This window comes from Cyrtonyx montezumae, unplaced genomic scaffold, assembly GCF_038088225.1.
Source record: "Cyrtonyx montezumae isolate F1298 unplaced genomic scaffold, pur_monq_1.0 scaffold_3, whole genome shotgun sequence".
Taxonomy (NCBI): domain Eukaryota; kingdom Metazoa; phylum Chordata; class Aves; order Galliformes; family Odontophoridae; genus Cyrtonyx; species Cyrtonyx montezumae.
Genome location: NW_027072034.1, coordinates 52,207,261 through 52,228,105, shown reverse-complemented (window position 1 = coordinate 52,228,105; position 20,845 = coordinate 52,207,261). Strand labels below are relative to the sequence as shown.

At 40.9% G+C, this 20,845-nt stretch overlaps 1 protein-coding gene across 1 annotated transcript in view; it reads right to left on the bottom strand.

The window, feature by feature from the left end:
* The window catches only part of LANCL3 (LanC like family member 3), a 29,378-nt gene that overhangs the window by 7,557 nt on the left and 976 nt on the right, over positions 1-20,845 (bottom strand). The window lies entirely within an intron of this gene.

Genomic DNA, 20,845 nt, shown 5'->3' with positions numbered 1-20,845 from the left:
ATTACTAGTCGCCTTCCAAAGGTTTTTATGATCACAGAATGACAGAATTGTAGGGGTTGGAAGGGACCTCTAGAGATCACTGAGTCCAACCCCCAGCCAAAGCAGCTCCCTAGCCCAGGTTGCACAGGTAGGCGTCCAGGCGGGTCTGGAACGTCTCCAGAGAAGGAGACTCCACCACCTCTCTGTGCAGCTGTGCCACTGCTCCATCACTGCACTGGGAAGAAGTTCCCATGCACATTTGTGCATCAGTTTGTGGCCATTTCCCCTCGTCCTATCACCACACACTGCTGAGCAGTGTCCAGCCTCATCTCTTTGCCTCCCGCTCCTCAGATATTTATAGGTGTGGATCAGATCCCCTCTGAGTCTTCTTTTTTCAAGGCTGAACAGAACCTGGTTTCTCACCCTGATACCTATGATCCAGTATCATATTTAAGATCTCCACTGGCTTGCTCTTCTCTTTCAACAAAATCCATGTTAGAAGTGACTCAAGATTTCTTTCATCCTGCCACAAATCAAAAACTATGGGTATTCTCTGTATGCACCCTCACAGCATCTCTAAAAACAGCTAAAAACATGTCACCACAATGGCCATCAGAGAATACACACATCATAACTGTGGATGGTTTAACTGCAATGCTACCAAGTTCATTTTCATTTCAGTGTAGTCACAATGCCAACTTGCCCCTGGGAATTACAGAACTGATATTAGAGACAGCAAAGAAACAGACTGATCTTCCCAACTCTGGCAAAACCTGGATGATGCTTTAATGAAGAATAACATCAGCATGAGAATATGCTGCCCAGAAAAAAAAAAAAAGCTTCTCAAGCTATACTTTTTATAAACTCAAATGGCATTTACTATGTGCATATTGCAGAGTAGGAAGAGTTATTCTTTATTATGTCAGTATTCAGCCAAAAGACTACTGACAGTGAAAGATACACTGCTGATGGCTTAATATTTCAGCTAACTCTTTCTGTATTTTTAAAGACATCTAAATCCATTCTGTCATCTCAGAAGCGCACATTTTAGTTTCCTCACTAGATCACAGTTTGAAATACATTTTCAAAAGTATTCCACACTTCACCTGCAGTTTCCATATCAGCAGGTTGGTGGAGTTCTTTACTTTCTGTTCTATACCATTGCACAGTGATGCTGGTTGCTGTTAAAAAAAAGAAGTTCCACTCCCAATAGTGACTGTGCATTTCCATTCACCCTCTATTTAGCACTATCAGTACCCATACTCAGTATTTGTACTGTTTTGTTTATGCCCTGGAGCTCTACTTAAAGTAATCAGTGCTGCTGTAATTGCTTCCATAGTCACTCTGATTTTCTCTTGTGTCACTGCAGACAACATGCATCCTTCCACTAAGGCATTCCACAAATAGGTGAATGACTTAAGCCAGGTACTTTATTCAATAAATCCATGCTAAAGCTCAGCAAGGAAAGGCTTTGTCTAGAAGAATCTCATAGAATTGTGCTCTTTTTGTTGTTAGAGGTTCTTCTCAACCTGAGATTATTTAGCTGGAAGTAAATAACTCCACAGCTCCATTTAGTCTACTAAGAGAGATTTACTCATATATCCTGTATGTGTGAAGTAGAAGGCATTATTGAACACCAAGCATCATTACCTGCTTATAGATGCATCAGTATTTTTAGGAAGTAACTTGTACCCTTACATAATTATGGCAAAAGCCTTCTTCTATGCATGTAAAAATTTTGAGTATGTATCTAACCCATCAAATCTCTCAACAGCAAAATTCTAAAAAGTCATTTACACAAATCTGATCATATGCTTCTTCAGATGCTGCAGAAAGTGTCAGAATAAGCTGAAGAAATTGAGTCAGTCTGAAAACAAGCTGAAAGGAGCTTTGCCACCACTCTCACCTTCTGGAAGACCAGCAGAGGGAGCTTGTGAATTAGTTATAGTACTTAAAAACACCATTCAGACAAGCACATTTCTATTTGTCAGGACAGCTGACTGAAGCAGAAAGGTGCTGGAGCCAGGCTGGTATTCTAATGACAACATACTGCATTGCACAGTATTTAAGTTCACTTGCTGAGCTTGATCTTTTTCTACCAAAGATGGGGCTTGGGACAGTTCAGGGACCTTTCCATGCAGTGTCACAGCCAGATTTTTCTTTCAGATGATGCTATGAAGCCATGGAACAGTAACAGGTACAAAGACACAGGAGCTGCCTCTCCATAGTGTTGTTCCAGTCTGACTGATGCACTTCTGCTTCAGTAAGCTGAGAAACCCAGCTCCAGCTGTACACTGGCTGCATTCCCTAGAGGCAGTCAGGTACACTAAAAAAAAAGCAAAACAACAACAAAACTGTTTAAAATTAAATGTCCTGAAAACTTTATTTTTTAAGAGAGTGATTAGATATGATTATTTCCTGAAGTACTAATGCTGCTAATGCAGCAAGTTTTGTGCTGTAACATGATCAAGGAAAGTACTTTCTAGAGAGCACACTTTCCTAAACTGCTTACGTTAACAAAATTCCATGACAGTGTCTGTAGGCTTACCATTAATAAGACTGTGCCCATTCATTTCCAGTGGCCTTTGACTTAAGTCTTGAGTTAAAGAGCCTTCCCTATAGACACCCATCGCTGCAACTGTTTAACATATCAATTTTCATTTCTTTGAGTCATGTTTTTGTCAGCAGCACGGAAACAACATCAGTTGTTATGTGAGTGCATGAATCAGATTATTGGTGAAGACAATACATCACTTCTAATATAACTAACAAAGTAAAAAATAATCTATGGGTCTCACTTGTCAGAATTGCATAGCATTAAAGCAATCATACTCTGCAATTAAACCTCTCCTTTAGAAAGGCAAAATTTCAGATATTGCTCCAAATGGAGTGCTGCAAAAAAGAAGAGAGTACCGCTATTGCTGTCTAGCAGGCAGCCTGCGAGCAGCTGGTGCTGCTACACAGTTGGTCAGATGGAATGAACATTGTTATTCACTGTCTTAAGGTAAACAATGGAGAGACTCAAGGAAAAAGAGCAATCAGCCTTTCTTCAAACTCTGTCCCATGTCAATAAAAAGAGGGGAAAAGCATCAGTCTCTCTGTTTGCACTCTGTTCCTCTTTCCTATCTCCCTCTCAGTTGATGAATGCACCAGTTGCTGGCTGGATGCTGCCAGCTACTTCTAATGCAGCAGCTTTCCTAGATCTTAGGAAAGAAACAGTAGGTCCCAAACACCCTCCTCACTTCCAGAGGGGGGGGAGGCACAGCACCCAGTTCAAAAGCTGCCTGTTCTGGGCACCCTGCTCTGGGTGTCCCCACTTGAGGAGGGGTAGAGACAAATGGACCAAGAGGTCCCTTTGAATCTCAACCATTTGGTGATTCTGAGACATTTTGGCAATAGAGACACTGGGATGTGGCCATAACAGATCACAGAATCAGAATTGTAGGGGTTGGAAGGAACCTCTCAATGGTCATCTCTCCGCCATCCAAATCCTTTCTTGGTGCTCCTCTGTCAGCCCACCTGCCCCAGACATCAGAGCAGGTTCACAACTGTAAATGAATCAGAGATCAGTACTCCACAGATACTGCTTTCCTTCCACCTGTGCTCCCCCACACAGGAAGGAGGAAGATAATTTATGTAAAATCTTATTCATCAGTGGGGAATCCTTTGGCTGCATTTAGTCTCAGTCATAATGTACATCTACACACGAGTCCTGTAGTTAACTTATGCCAAAAATGCAGCAGTAAGCTGTTATATCCTGATGGGAGGTCTACCTGTCTGTACTTGAGGTAAGTGTTCCTGACAATTCTGCATTACAAGTATAAACATCTTCCAAGCTGGGCACCTCACACTTGGGCATGAGGAACAAGCTGCCCACTGTGTTGTAGCTGTGCTGTGCCAGGATGCTAACCCATTTTTTACACTGGTATGAAAGGAACATCTGCTCTACCCATGTATTTTGGATCAGCTTACTTCCCCTAAGTAGCAGGTCTGCCGGTTCATTGAAAGTCAATCTATGCCTTCAGTTGTTCCACTGATATTTTGTGTTGTAGCAGATCTGTCCTGGCATGTGAATTGGTTGATGCATGTAACCTAAGCAGAAGCAGCTCCAGAGCAATAGGAGACAGGATTCACAAAACAGCCTTTCCAAAAGATAAAAGCTTGGATGAGAGAGCCTCTCCAAACACTGCAGTAACCTTGGCAGTTCTTCTTGTCTGCACTCAGAAATGATGCAAGTCGCTGGGCATGCTTATTTGCTACGCCAGCTTAGGCAAACCTCTCTCAACAACAAGAAGTTGTTGGTATTTGTACAAATCTGCATGTCAACATAACATGGGCAGAATTTGATCTCAACTGGTTGGCAACACTACCCATGGCAGGGGGGGTTGGAACTAAATGACCCTTGGCCCTCCCAACCCAAGCCTTTACATAGTTCTGTGATTATCATAAATTCCACTTTCATGCTGCAGCTGTATACATCATTAAAGCTTCACTATTCTCACCAACAGTAATTACACTGCTCATGTGAGATTGCCAAGAAGAGGAAGTAAAACAGAAGTCTACACTGGAAGAAACTATGTAAGTAATAAATAAAAACTATTGGATGGGGACAGAGAAAGACTGATAACTAGTTCCTTGACGATCTCTTAAATTATGTTCAATTCACCATAAGCATATAGTCTTCTTAACCACTCAGGATGACAGAAGAAGAGGCCTTGCAGTTTCATGCAATATTTATTTTTTTCCTTTTGTCAAAGTCATTTCACCTAGGTGAATCGTATTGCTTTTAATATCAAAGTCCTTATGGACCTTAATGATTATTGACTTGAAGTGTGTTACTCTTGGTAAGGAATGCTGGAGGTTTTACAAGTTTCACCTCTTATCTAACACAGAATGAAAAATGGAGTAATTTCATGACCCCAAGAATGGAATCCAATAACTCACATGGCAAACAGGTCAATAAGCTAGGTTTTCTATGCTGTGCAATTATTCTTCTAAATTGTTGTGGTTCCATGCCTTACCAATAAAATCAATGGGCAGGTCTGCAGTTTGTTAAGACCAATAATAATTTTGCCTGAGGTAGCCTCTAAAGACTGACTACAAGAATACAGCTTACTTGACAGAGTCAAACGCTGACTTGCTTGTAAAAGGCGATTAGCAAAACCTAATAGATAAAGCTGAGCAACCCTTGAACTCTTTAGAGATCTGAGCCTACTCTCCTTTTCACCAGTATGGAAGGAAGTAACAGAAGATACATTTCTGTGGAGTTCAGTGCACCACACCAATAGAGTGCGTGACTTATATGTGATGAAAAAAAATAACTCTTTTTTCTTTTTTTTTCCTTAAGTTCAAAGCTATGTACAATCTGTGTCCATGGAATAAAGCTACATGGATAAGTAGCATGTCTCCCTGGAATCCCTGAAGTTTTGCTTTGTGTCAACAAATATTCTCAAGGAGACTGCCTCCTATGGCAAGCAGAACAGTACACTTTCTATTATAACTAAATGGAAGATACTAAAAATTTCAGCTGAGGCATGAGTCACCACTCCACTGATTCTAGAATTTAAAAAAAAATGGTTTTCATTTTTTTTAAGGCAGAGCTTTACACTCCTGCTATAAAGCTATGGCAAGTGTTTTGTTTAAGGAATTAAAACCTAGCAATAAAATGGAAGATTGTGGCTCACATACCCAGCATCAAAATGGACACATAAACTGGTCACTACACCTATTTGTTCTTATTCAGTACTCAGTTGAACAACGGGAAATCATTTGCTACTTGAGCTGTCATGTTAGGTCACGGTTCACAGATGCAGCTATGATTATAGTGCACAGGTCAAATTCCCACTGTTTTCCAGGGGGGAAATTTTTCTGTAGTTTTATAGTATTTGGGGCCTGGAATGAACCTGTCAAAAATAGTTTATCACTTTTGAGCTAATCAAATATTACAGGTAAGAAACTGCACATCCAGTTATTTAGGAACACGGAGTGCGCTGCTGGTTATCACATTGTTTACATGGCTGCGACTCACAGAATATGCTGAGTACATCTGAAACACAGGAAGACAGACACTTAATTCTATAAATTATTAAACAGCCTTATATATTTTTTTTTATCTCCTTGTGTTGTAGACAGTGAATTCTTCATCTTTCATCACCATATGACAATTCCCAGTCTACCTCCAGTGCCGTTAGGCTTCATTTCCAAATGTCCAGATTCTCTCCTACGCAAGTGAGCATACGCACAGGCTTGGAATGAAATAAGACATATCTGCCTCTTACCTTCTCATGGCACAATCGTGCAAAGAAAAATAAAATCAAATAACGGCAGAGGCTAGTAGCTCGGGACAGAGCTACTAAAGCACAGCACCCTATTTCATATCCTTCTGCCCCCACCACACCACAGCACTGTTTTGCTCCTGACTCCCAACCAGCAGCACTTACTGCTAATGAATTCTGCTACAGACAGTAGCATTTGGCAAATTACCCATAGAAGACTTTATGGCTTGTTACTGTGCTAAATTTACAGAGGTGATCTAAAGAAGCAGTGGAGAGCACAATAATATTCTTCTATTCATTCATTTCAAATTAAGGTTCGGGAAGGAGAACACAGTGGCAGCCTCAGTCACAGGCTCACAATTGCAGTGCTCTCAGTGTTTGTTTTGTTTACAACCAATGAAAGCTTGGTTTTACATATTAAGGTGCCATGTATGGATGCATTAAATGCCTTGATAGTGGCTGCATAATACCTGCACAGTGGTGACAGTTCAGTATCTTACAGGAGCCCTTGACCTTCTCACTTACACTCATGGAAGAGTAGGACCTAAACTATGCACGGTGGTTTGCATAGTGCTGTGAACGGCTTGGTGAAAATCTTAGTGTGCTGCATCACTGTAAAAAGCAAACAAAAACTGTTGGGATGCATGAGTTATTAAAAAGCTATTTTATCAGTAGCTCTTTCCCCTGCAATATCTCTAGGTCTGTTCTCCCGTTATCAAAAAATATTTCTTTATCAAGGAGAAACACATTTTAGAGACAAACAAGATATTCTCTTAAGAAGTAAAGCTAAAAAAGGCAGCAGTTCATTTTCTGGCCAGGAGGTAATTAATGTGATAAAGAACACAAAAAGACACGTCAATGTAAGAACAAAACGATAGCTTGTGAAAAGCAGTAAATTTAAAGACAAAGTATTTTTCAGCTCCCTTAAGACTCAGATAAGCTAGGGAATTTATTCCTGCAAATTTCTGCTGAATGTACTTGCACTGTGGAATTTTAACTGACAAGCTGACTTGCTCTGCAAGGTGAGAATTTTTGACACACAATTCTGGGTTAACTGCAAGGAGAACCCCACCACTCCAACCGAACTAAATTACAATTCTTTGGAGTCTGTGCTGTTCAATTCAATATTTTATCATTTTTTGACTAATCAAATTTTGCAATGTATGATATTATATATGCAGTTAGGTCTGACAGATGTTACAAGATTGGCCACACAACCAATTGGCAGAACTCAGCCCAACAATTTTAGAAGAAAGGTAAACACTTATGTTTCAGAGCATGATGCCACTTCCCAGAAAAATGCAGGTTAGCAATGTTACAGGCAACACATTCCAAAATTGCCTTTCAGAGAAATTAGTTCAGTTACCCTGAGCCACCTAATACTGGTAAAGGATATCAAACCAGATGGATCTTCGGAAACAAATCCTGAGGAGGAAGAATTTGTTTGTATACTGCCATGAAAATGTTGCCAGCTCCTCACTGCCAGCAAGTGGAAGCATTAGAGTGTTTGGACAATGGCCATGTTGTGCTGTATGTAACACAGTTTGCAAACTGTTACTCAGAGCTCTCCTATTGGCATGTCTCTGCCAGGCAGGAACTGCTTCTTTCTGCATTTACAGTTAGAGCCACGGAAAAGCTGAATGACTCTGGAACGTTCAGTTTTGGGCACTTCCCTCCAGGCACTGCTGTAAAGAACTTCTCAGTACTTTAGATAAGTAATTTCAATCAAAGCCACCATACAGGAGACTTGCTGCAGCAATCAGCACACCCAGCTTAGAGGCGTCAGCTTTAAGTGCTTGCACTGTGTCAGAAGAAGAAGGGATGTGAATTTGAATTGCCGGGTTAGTGATGAAATCTCAAGGTTACTGCATATAAGAAGGAAGCTGCTGCAGCCTCTACTCAGACTGTGATTTAACCCAGAGCCTACTTTGGTCCTAAAACATGTAAGAGTGATGAGAGGCAAATGCAACCTGTCCTTGTTGATAGGAAATCGTTAGATGTTTACTTTTATTCCACAGTCTGGGAGACATGAAGACAGGGAGAAAGGAACGAGGTGGAACAGGTGCTCCAGCTGATGCTCAGGGTTGCAGCTCAACAGCCTCCTTTAGAGAAAGCAGAGAAGTGTTGCAGCAGGTGGTTGGCTTGTGCATCCTGGTGTGGCTTAATGTGCCCCTCAATGCAGCACTCTCAGGGTTTGGATGCCTATCAAAAGATGCACAGGAGACTTCAAGTGTATAAACAAAGTACCTCACACATTCAGACACATCCTACCTTAGACAAAACTTCTGGGGCTTGGCTTCCAGAGTTGTTTTTAGGCAATGGAAAGGCCTGAAGAAAGAGTGAGTCCAAAATGTCCCTCCTGGTTGATACACCTGTGTAGGCAGTCCAAAATCTAACTTGCCTTCTTGATACCATACTATGTTAACCTCTAGTTGGATAGGTTATGACTTTTCATTTATATTAGCTGCTTATTCCCACACAGAATAAATGCAAGGAAATGTGACGTTAATCTACATAAATGGAAATGTAGAACTCTGATGTGCTGCCATGTTGCATCCAGACACATGGATCACACGTGCAGACAGTATGCCAATGCCCACGTGTACTCAGTACATGAGTAACTCAAGCCCTGTCATGTTCAGCTTAATTGAATGTCAGTTTCTTCCTAGCACAGAGGATAAGTATTACAGATAATTCTCCCCAGATACATGTACTGCTAAAAATAAACCTTCTTCTAGCTCTTTTTTTTTATTATTTTTAAATCTCTTGAACTGTTTTCATACTTTCTCTCTTCCTGCATACAGTATTTGGCACTTCTCTCAGTTTAGATGCCAAAACAATTCTTATCCAGTAAGCTGCCTCTTCTGGATCATTAGTAAAGATAATACATAAGGCTGGCTCCTACATCAGTATTTTATTAGCATTTTTGATTAGCTTTGACTGTGGTCTTTCAGCCAATTCCAAATCCACAATGCCCCCATCCAAGTCGGCGCACATTAAGTTTTCAAGGAAGATTATGTTTGACACTGCAACAAAAGCTTTATTCAAATGCAAACAGGGTATTGGCTACTGCTCTTTCATCAGCCACTAATTTTATAATTCAGTTATTTACAAGTGATCTTGTTTGTCTCACAGTACTTTATTCATCTAAGCCATGCTGCCTTACATGCATAGTTCTGTTATGTAGATACTGATGAGACACATGGCATCTGGAAGTATGTCTTAAGTATTTCCTACTGAAGAAAAATGTGGCTACCTGCAAAATCAGTTAAATGAGGCAAACTACACAATAGCACAATTCACAGGCTAATTGAAGCATACATTTGTCACTTTAAAGTAGCATCAGCATTGCTTTCATGCAAAGGTAATTCTAGAGAACTCCATACTGGCCTTATGCCACTTTTACTTTGTGTGATGATCTGCAGTTTGAGCCATGCCAATAAGCCAAATAGAAATATAAGCTCAAACTACAAGAAGAATGCTGACAGTGTAGTGGAGAAAAAAACAGATGAAGGTGACCAAGTCCTCTGAGTCATCTGAAGCCCTACTCTTTGACTGCAGTAGCTGTCTGAGGTAGAAGAAGGCCTGAATATCTCTGTGCTGGCTCCTAGATCTTCCCAGGCACACTAACAAATCCTGAAATAGAAGAAAAGCAAAAGAGAATTGCCTGGAAATTCTAGCCTTTCAAGGGCAGTCATGAGATTACACTGAGGAAGTGTGGACTAGCATGTCCTTTAAAACATAACTTAATAAGTAATGGCATCACAGTCTGTACTTTTCTCCTTGCTCAAAGACTGCCATTTGATACTGGAATAGAATTAGGAAAGTGTTATCAATTTTCCTTTATGCAACTTATTCTGTTGTGACTCTAAAAACAATGCACATTGGGAAAAAGACACTGCTGTGTCAGAAGCAGTGGTTCAGATTACTGTTAGGACTAGAGTACAAACTTCACAAGGGAAGGAGGACAAGGAATAACAGCCACAGGGAAACAATTATAATAAAAAGTCATTCACTGCACTTAGCTGTTACCTTGCATTTGAGGATTTCAAAGTGCTGTATAATTAACTAGTGGGAATCACTATTACCTCATACTACAGGCTACATTATGTTATTGCTGCCCTGGGAGCACTTAGTGCCATATTTTTCTTTCACTGGATTTACCTACTATTGTACATAATTGTTCTCTGCAGCTGTGTAGGAGCAACTGTGCAGCATTTAGGTATTTCTGAACAAGGGAAGTGGCCAGCGCTCTACCTCTATATCGACTCCCAGATGGTGACAAATGTCCTATGGGGGAGGTTACAGCAATGGAAGTAGAGCACCTGGCAGCAGAGAGGCAAACCCATCTGAACCACTGAATTATGGGAAGATATGGCTGCCTGGGTAGAGAACATGGTTGTAAAAGTACATCACTTAGGTGCACAGCCACGATCAAAAAGGAGGCATGCAGCTGGTGTTCAAGGCTCTATGGCAGCTTGTGGTACTGAATGGATCTTTTTTGACATTTCTAGACTTAAGGCAAGATCTTCCCTGCGTGTAGCTGCAAGTGATTAGGTATGGCTGAAGAAATAGCAATGCTTTGGCCATCCAATGTACCAAAGGAAGTCAGAGAAGGAGGGGAAGTGCTGAGAAGCTGGTAGTGGGGAAAGAGGCAAAGGAAGCACAAATGACTGCAATTTATGGGAGTAACACTGAATTTTTCTGTTTGTCCACAGGTTCTTTCCATGTATTATCTCTAGGACTCAGCCTGAAGACTTGAGGGAGATGTTATCAATTGGTATAAATGCCTGATGAGAGGGAGCTGAGAAGATGGAGCCAGGCTCTTCTCAGTGGTTCTCAGTGGCAGGAAATTCTTCTTAAATATAAGAAAAAGCCTTTTTTTGCTGTGAGGATGATCAAACACACAAAGAGGTTGCCCAGAGAGGATATGGAGTCTCTGTCTTTGGGGATCTTCAAAACCCAACTGGACATGGTCCTAAGCAATCTGCTCAGAGCAAGGGGCTGGGAGAGAAGATCTCCAAAGGCATCTTCCAGTCTTGGTCATCTTGTAACTCTATGACTTTCAGCCAAATTCAAAAGTCAGTATATGTCAGTATTTTGTTCAGCCAGCTGTGGGGATTTTACTTTCCCCGAGATATTTTGATTCAATTCTAACTTTGACTCAGCTTACTAGTTTTCTTTTTTGTATTACCTCAAAGTAATCGTTCACCAAAATAAGCTAACAGTTCTATGGCACTTAAAGAACAATATCAAAATAGGATGAAAGCATTCCTACTATAACTCTATCTACATTCTGTCTTCTGGGTATGTAGAAGTTACATAAGCATTATTCCCAGCTATTTTTGCTGGCATTATTAACAATGTGTATGAAAAGAGCAGCCAGGCATAAGCAAGCTCATGATTGATTCAGCTCTGCAAGACCAAGAACAAACAGATCAATATTTATTTAAAGCATATAAATAAGTTTGTTTTGTTGTTCTACTACAAAGCTTTTTCCCTGGGTTCATATTTGACTATCTTTAGTCTGATCAAATCTAAACAGGTACATGCAGAATGCATATATTGGTGTCCATTGTTATTTCAACTATACTTTTGACTGATTTATCATTGTTTTAGCTTTGGAAAACTAAAACAATGAAGCGTAACGTTAGTCATTTCAAAGATGGCAAGTAGAAATACCTAGAAATCAAGAGACAGGTTTTAAAGGGATGAAGAACTTAGAGGAAATGGCAAGGTCAAAGACCCATGCACCGAGTGGTGCTTCCAACCCAGCCAATTTAATACAAGACAATCCCTGTTTTTTTATGACCCAGCTCTTCTAAGCCAAAACAGCAAATTTGGTGTTGCTGGACGAAGCTCTAAGAAACTTTTACAAAATAAAGGGACAGCTTTCAATTGACTAATGGTGCCAGTGAATTCAAGAACAGGTAAGTTTAAACTCCACACACTTCTTCAGACTTCATTTATTCCCTGATTTCCAGTGTTGCCTGACTAATGACTCAATACAGGCCTCTGAAATACACTGTTCCAACTACAAAGAAAGCCTATCACTGCCTAGATGTCCCCTGGATAAATAATATCTAGTGTTACAACACTGGATACCATATTCTCATTTTTACATTTAGAACAAAGGAAAGGAGATTCTCTCTTTGGCATTAATGAAACAAACCTAATTTTGCATACCACAGTGCAGCTTCTGTGGTTGCGACTCCTGATTTTACAAGGTCCCTAACTATGTCCCTTATTCAGAGGCCTGTCCTAATGAACACCTGTCCATGTAGCAGTGACCAATTAAAAGTCTGTTGGACTACAGCAAGTCACAAGGTGGATGTGAGTCAGTGTCACGCTGGTGTGAGATGCAAACATCTTACTGAGCCATATAAATAGAAACAAGACCTGGAAGAAACACAAAGTTATCTTTCCACTCAATTAGAAAGATCTCTGCCAGAACTATGCATACAACTTCTGGCACTCTTCAGGAAAGGCTAGAGGGAGTCTGGCAGGCTGCAATGGGAATGACTAGAGGTGTAGAAAACATGATGCATGTGGGAAGATTAGAAGGAATAGGATTGTTTGTTTAGAGAAGAAAAGATTAACAATAGAAATTGAAAGTCTTGAAACATATGAAGAGCTGCTGTAAAAAGGAGCAAAGTAATCTTTTTTTAGTACTTCTCAACAGACAGGACAAGGCATATCAGGATTGAATTCCAAAGAGATTCAGATTAGTCCTCAGGCTAGACTTTCTAATAGGCAAGGTAACAAAATAATGTCTCAGTCACGCAGGGCAGATGCAGAACCTCTACCACAAGAGGGTATGAGGAATGCATTGGAGAGAGGCAGTCAGAAATGATGCAGGCTAAAGCTGCCTGGAGGCCAGGTGACAGACTACATGACCTCTCAAGGTCCCTACCAGTTGTTTGGTTCTGTGTTACCATTCAATTGCCACGAGGACCGAGTAGACAGACTACAGAAAATTGCCAGTACAGGATATGCAATACCAACTGTTTTCCAATACATTATGCGCTGACTCATTGGTGTATTGCTACTTAAAAAACTGCCCTGTGCTTCTTCTAGCTGCAGCCCACACACGTTGCGAAGATCAGCTTCCATTTTCTTGACACTGAAATCTAAATTTGATTTGACCAGTACACTCCCAACTTACCATACTCAATTACATTACTAACAATTAATCATTCTCTACAAAAAAAAAAACAACAACCACCATACCAATTACAGAAGTATTCTGTAGAGAAAAAAGCCACACAAAATAACTAAGTGCCTTGGACAGCTAGAAGGTGTATATCTGGCACAATTCTTTTTTCCTTGGTCATTCAGTGCTGACATCCGTTCCATCTCACTCATGATGCACAACAGATATTAAGCCATTAAACTGAGGAATTCAGGAAAGCTGAACTGTTGCAAAAATAGATTTATGGTTCTGCTCTCAGACATCAAAATACACTGAGCTGAGAAACGCCACATGACTCAGCAACAGCCTGAACTGCTATGAAGATACTTCTTGATCAAGTTTGCCTGAAATTAAATAGCTATTTCAATCATTTTCCTTGTTACTTCTGCAAAAGTAAAGCAGCTCGCTGTCACTTGAAAATAATCCTGCAACACAGATAAGTAGTAATTGTTTTTGATAGTATTTTCATTGAGAACTGTTGTAATAGAGTGGACAGAAGGTTATACAATATCAGACAGTGCTTAATCTCATTCTTGTCAGTAGTCAGAGAACTGAATGACAGACACAGACAAAGACATTTTGACATATTGCCTTATCAAAAATGGTGACCCGACTGCATATATTGAATTCTGATTAGGAAATAAAGGCAGGAGGGAATAGGGAAGTTAGCAGACAAACAAGATCCCAGTTTTAACAAATGCCTTACACAAAGCTGTGCAGCAGAGAGCAAGCCCATGGGACATAAGCATTTTAATTGCCTCCCAGCTCCTTTCTACAGAGCTCTTTTAACACTCAGAGGCAAGGCTGAAGGCAGCTGCTTACCAGCCAAGTAGCTGCACCCATACGACACCTGCTCTGCAATCCTTACTCGGCCCATGAATAGGGCCATAGTTCGATGTTAAGCGACTGCTTAGCTGAATTAACAGAGAGAAGTAGGGACTATTAATTTAACGACGAGGAAGGGATGGTTTCCAGATATGAGCCCTGCTACATGCGGTGGAGAGCTGCACTATCATTTACATGCAACTCTAATGTTCTAACAGTGTGTGTTAAATGACTTATCAAGAAGTAAGTAAGTAAGCAAGACGTAATTTTATCCCCCCGTTTCAGTGCTGTAAGGTATGAGGATGTTACATTTTCATTGGTAACTGCTTCTAGTTAGCCCCCTGCTCTTTTCTTCTCTCACTAGCTGCTCAATCTTTCACACTTCTACTTCTTTAGTCTTGCAAATAACAGTCCTGACAGAACTGCCATCTAGGTTACACAGTAATTTATAGTATTATATGCACGTAATAAGAAAATTTCAGTGCTAGAAGCAAAATGCAAGAATGTCCATGAAAATGCCCTTATCTGCTTCCAGGCATTGAGTAGTTATTTCCATCATTCCTTAGAGAAAGAAATTATAGAATAAGACATAATGTTGTGTTCTGAATTTGCAAGCACTGAATGTGATGACAGCTACTTCTGTAAGAGTACGGGCATATGCAAAGAGAACACAGGAACAGAAGAGTGACAAGCAAAATACATGCAGACAAAAACAGTAATTTTCCCCAACCAACTGTAGCGTTCAGTCCTCACTCTCTTCCCTAACCTGTTTTCTCTTTGTCCCTACTCTTCTGCTGTATGTTTACCTTCTAAACTGAGCACATTAGCTGTCAAAACAACATGAGTTTGCCAGAGAACCTATTTTTTTTCATTTTAGATTTAAATCTCCCTTGCTCTAGGGTCTAAGCTATTTCTTGATGTTTTCATTAATTTTCAAATTCTGCCATGCCTACACAGACTTTAGTTTTTACTTTTTTGGCCACTATTTTATTTCTTTTGCTTTTTTAATTTTATTTCTCAATCGACTCTTTTTTCTCCCCTCTGCTCAGCCTGTGTCAAACATTATTTTTTTTCCATGCCTCCACTGTTTCTCTGCATCCCCATACTGCACCACGTAGAGCCAAAGAACCATTTAGGTTGAAAAGGAACTCCAAGACCATCAAGTCCAGCCATCAACCTAACACTTATTAAGCTGGGTACCTAAATGCCATGTTCACATATCTATTAAACAACCTCCAAGGTCTGTGACTGCCATCTCCCTGAGGCAACGTGCTCCAACCCCCACCTCAAACTTTCCATGAATTAATTCTTCCCAGTGTCCAATCTAAACCCTCTTCTGAACACATCCTCTCTTTCTGCTATGTCGTTCAATGCTGCTTGGCACCTCACACGTGGAATGAACTCTGGCTCTTAGTCCTTTGCAAGAACAATGCAAACAAATCACTATTAGCCTTTTTCATGGTGGAAAACACAAATGTCAAACATAAGTAATTTGTGGAAACGCAGAACTCTAAATAGCACGTGACATGGGTATGAAATACAAACAAAAATTTGAAAAATGTAAGGCAGTAAGTTTGAGAAAGTTCTTGCACTGTCTGGTCACCAGTGACTCATGCTTTGAGATCACCAGCTTCCAATCCTGCACTCTGCTGGAGAGCTGCTCCGTTTTTTGTTTTTTGTTTTTTGTCTTCAAATCCTCAGGTGGCTGGCAGTGCTTCCAGATGTTATGTAGGGCCACAGAACAGATTAAGCATCCTTTCCACCAAGATGCCCTCATTCCACTGCCTGTGTGTTGTTCCTCAGATCCCATTCTTCACACCAGGAACACAGCAGAGACAATATGCTCTTCACTACAGAAAACAAAGACACTTAGCATTCAACACCTCCACTTCCAGCAGGCCAAGGAGACACTGACAGACTCCAAAGGGCCGCCAAAAAATTGCCCCTTGTGATGATGGGAATGATGACAGAACACTCATGGCCACAAGCTGGGCCGGGGAAGATTTAGATTAGACCTGAGGAAACATTTTTTCTCTGAAAGAGTGGTCAGGCACTGGAATGGCCTGCCTAGGGAGGTGGTTGAGGCACCATCCCTAGCGCTGTTCAAGAAGCGTTTAGATGAGGTGCTGAGGGATTTGATTTAGTGGTTTAGTGGGTCGGGATGGTGTTAGGAGGATGGTTGGACTAGATGATCTTGTAGGCCCTTTCCAACCTTAAGAACCTATGAACAGATAAGGTTTAGAAGTGAACTCACTGTATGTGAAATGTAAAGGTGTTAGGAGGAAAATGGAAAAGTATGGATCTATTCTGGATATAAGAGACTACTCCAGATAAAAACCTTTTTATTGGAAATATTGGAAAGTTAGTATCACAGCTTGGGCTGGGATTTCAGCAAAAAAGATGATGCTGATCTGGCAAACACTTTTTCCAACAGTGCGAAAGAGTAAAGATGTATCTGACTGCCTTTGTATAAAGCTCTTTTCAGAAGATGATGGCAGATTACTGCCACTCTTAAGCTATAAGCTGTCAAAACCCATATTTCTGCAACCGAACAGAAAATGTGTATGTACTGTTAAAGTTGCATCAATCAAATCTCCAGTCCTGGCAGGATTCTTATTGTAACCTCTGACTACAGTGCTTTTTACTGCTGGTTAAACAAAATTGTTGAAATTCAACACTTTTAAAATTAATTTTTATGCTTTATCTCTGCAATTGGATATTCAGCTTCCACCATGCTGAGCTGGATCCAGGTGGCCATTATCACAGTGTCCCAGACTCAGAATTTGAAAGCTGTTTGAAATGAAGACTCGTGTTGCCTTGCTGAAGAGAGATAGAGAAATTCTGAAATGCAGACCCAAACTATTTTAGAATGCTTACTAAACAAATCCAGATTTAAATAATTCCCTTTGATTTGCTCTTTACTTTACTCCCATGTCAACTCCTGGCTTAAATTCATCAATTTAAGCAAATTAATGCAAAACCTGCCCTGTGTGGCTTGAGAAACCATGAGCAGAAGAATGAACATTTAGAAGAAGCAGGCTAGGATGAAAAGAATTTTTTTAATCTTTTCTAATATCTCATTTAAATCTTCTGTGGCAAAACTGACATCCTGTCTGTGTAGCGGCCTGTGTAAAATGAAATAATGAAATCAGTAGAGCTCCAGCTAGCACCACAGTTTGTGTGTTTGACATTACAAATACCACAGCACTTCCAGATGAACTGGCAAATTGTCCACACGAGAGAAAGGACTTTAACGAGCATACAGAAGGAATGAAATCTCACCACGAAGAGCAACTCCTCCAACTGAGGTGTAGACTGGAATAAAAGCTCAACACAGGACCTTGCACGACAACACTTGGAAGAGCATCTCTTCAGCATGTATTTTGCAGATCCAATCAAGTGCCTTTCATAGACACTTTCACTATAGAAAGTCCCAAAGTAACATCAAATCATGAAATCACTTGAGTTGGATAGTTGACTCTTAAAGGTCACCTGGTCCAACTCCCCTCCAATGAACAGGAGCATTTACAATTACATCAGGTTGCTCAGAGCCCCATTCCACCTGACTTTGAGTGTCTCCAGGGACAGGGCTACCCACTGCCTCTCTGGACAACCTGTGCCAGCGCCTCACCATTCTTAATGTACAAAGCTTCTTCCTAATACCCAGCCTAAATTTCCCCTTGTTTAGTTTGAAATCATTTCCCCTTGTCCTGTCACCACCAACCCTGCTAAAGAGTCCATCTCCTTTCCTATAGCCCTCTTAGATTCTGAAAGGCCACAGTGAGGTCTTCTCAGAGCCTTCTCTTCTCCAGGCTGAACAGCCCCTGCTCTCTCAGCCTTTCCTCATATGAGTGCTGTTCCATCCCTCTGAACATGTGTTTTAGGAAGCTTCTTTCGTTTTTTACTGTTTTTTTTTTTTCTTCTAAGAGATGGAAAAAATGGACCAAACCTGTGGGCTTTCAGGAATGACCCCAATGGCTCAGCCCTGAGGGCACAAGCTTGGCCACAGAGCTGACAGAGTCTGCTGGTTCAAGCAGCTCACCGCTGAAACAGAAGGCAACCATCTCTTACAATGTCCCCAGTGTCTTTAGAAACTTGAATGAAGCACCAGGCAGTCATGCAAAATGCTGTTTTTTCTCCTAGAATGTATACTGCTATTGGTTGTTCTTTTTTTGCCACAGTCCAGAGCTGGTGGAAATCAGACAAGTCCACTGGTTCAGCCAGTCACTGAAAGAAAACCTGAGCTGTGCTGAAAGGTTGTAGCATCTCAGCAGATGGTGATGCAAGAAGCCACTTGAATTTCTGTACCTTTTCCCTTGTCATCTGACAGTGACATTGCTGGAAGGAAGTGCAAATACTGAGGCACACCATGCTCCATCAACCATGAAATGCGACAGAGACATCAGAGAAAGCATGATCACAGGATTAAAAACCATCTTAACAGAGGGGTGAGACCACCATTTTAGCAGTCTCTTACTACTGTCTGCACAAGCAACAAGAGATTGAATGAACAGAATTAAAGCAGAACTGATGGATTCCCTCCAAAATACACAATAAGGCAAGGCTAGCAGCATCAGAAAGAGTGACCTGAAGAAGCAGGAGCAGAAACATTTCCCCTTAATAGTGAACACATGGATTAAAGAGGGCTCAAGTACATGCAACTTATCTGTGTGTACTCATTACAAATATGATACTGTTTCTGCAGAAACACTTTACCTATCTCTCTCTGGGAGACACGATTACAATGTAATAGAGTAAAGAAAGGCTGGAAATACCATCTTTCCTGAAGCATAGAAGTCGCTGCGCACCAAGAAGGTCAGGCTTAATTTTTTTGCCTGTTTAAGTAATCCTTACTCATGCAAAAACTCCCAATTAATTCATCAGGGAAAAAATGCTGTATTAGCCTAGAACTCTGAAACCAGCAGAATGCAAATGCCTTCTTCACATGAGGTCAAAGTTATTGAACTGAATGGATCTTTCAGGAAAGTCGATTAACTTCCTGAAGAACATGTGAAGCTTTAAAAAAAACCACAGAGGCTGTTTAGCTAGGACTGAAGCACTGGGGCACAGCAGCTAAGCTAAACTGGTATTTACTGAAACAGAGTGGTCCCCTTCCACTGCTGCCTGGGAAAGACAGAAACCAAACCCACAACATCAACGGCAAATTCTTCCAAGTACAATTGATTGCTTGTACATAGTTACAATTTGACTTATTTGGAGGAATAAACACGGACAGAGTGGCCATTATTTCAGTATAAGGAATGGATTTCTCTTTGTGCTGGAAATGTTTGCACAGCAGCATCCAAAGAACATGTGCAACAAGAAAACATGCTGCAATGAGCTGTGTGAGTCTGTGCACAATCAAGTTACAGGACGTAGCGTTTTCCAGCAGATAGAATCACAAGGTGTTGTTTCTATTCTGGGATGTACCTGGCTTTCCGTTTGACCTTGGGTAATAACGTTACATGCACTCTATCTGGGCATCCCTCTCCTCATTTGTAAAAAGATGCAGGATCCACTCTGGCAATGCACTAATTAAAATAATTCAGTATGAGGATGGAAACTTTGATCAGCGGATCTGAATTTTGCTAACGTGCGAGTACACGGACTACAGATCATCACCACTGCGCTCTCATAAGGAGCAAAGCATTTTAATTAAAAGTTTTTATTTTTATTAAAATTATTTTAAAACTATGAATCCTTAACAATTAAAAAATATTGTTTTCTTGCTTTCCCTGCACCTTTAAAATTACAGCATGGTGACAGAATTAATAATGCTGTGGAAGGACGTCCAGCTTACTGATTGAAACATCAGCAAGAGGACAAAGAATACGTCTTACTGTGACTGTGGCATAACGGATCCCCTACAATTGTCCTTAACTCACCTGCTGGAGGGATTCCACAATATGTGCACACCTGTGCTCACCCGTGGGGAATTTTAACTCTTGACAGATGCATCAAGTACACTTTTTCAGCAAGGCAGCAAGCAGGAAGAGCTTTCCCCTTCTTCGTATTGCTTGTCAGAGGACACTGGGAGATAGCACTCACTCTCTGAACTGTAGAGGCTGCTCAGAGATTGTTCTCAAAGATGCAGGACTGGCAGGAGGGGGGAAATAACTGAAGTGCTAGAGCCCAGGGTGCTGCTTCATACAGCTGGTACATCACTGTACGGCCAAAACTGCCAAGATAGCTGATACCTCTGCGAAGGACCATCCCCTAGAACTGGTGCTGCTGCCTCTACAAAACTTTCACAGAAAATGCTGTCAGAATGAAAATTATGGATATATTATGTTTAGGAATAACATAACATTCTATGTTTCAGGGTCTTCAGACAGAATCCAGTTAGCATGAATGTCAGGCTCCTTTAAATGCTTAGCACTATAAGAATCGCTGTTCGGGGCTATCAAAAAAGCCACGACACTGACTTAACTTTCCCCTGGAGTCCCCGCAGTCCTCCATTAAGTGAATTTCCCTGGACTCCCATCTCACCGCCTGTTATCGGAGGGGGCAGAACGGCTCTTCCCCGCAGCATATATTTACTTGTGACAGTTGCTTACTCTCCCAGGAGGAAATA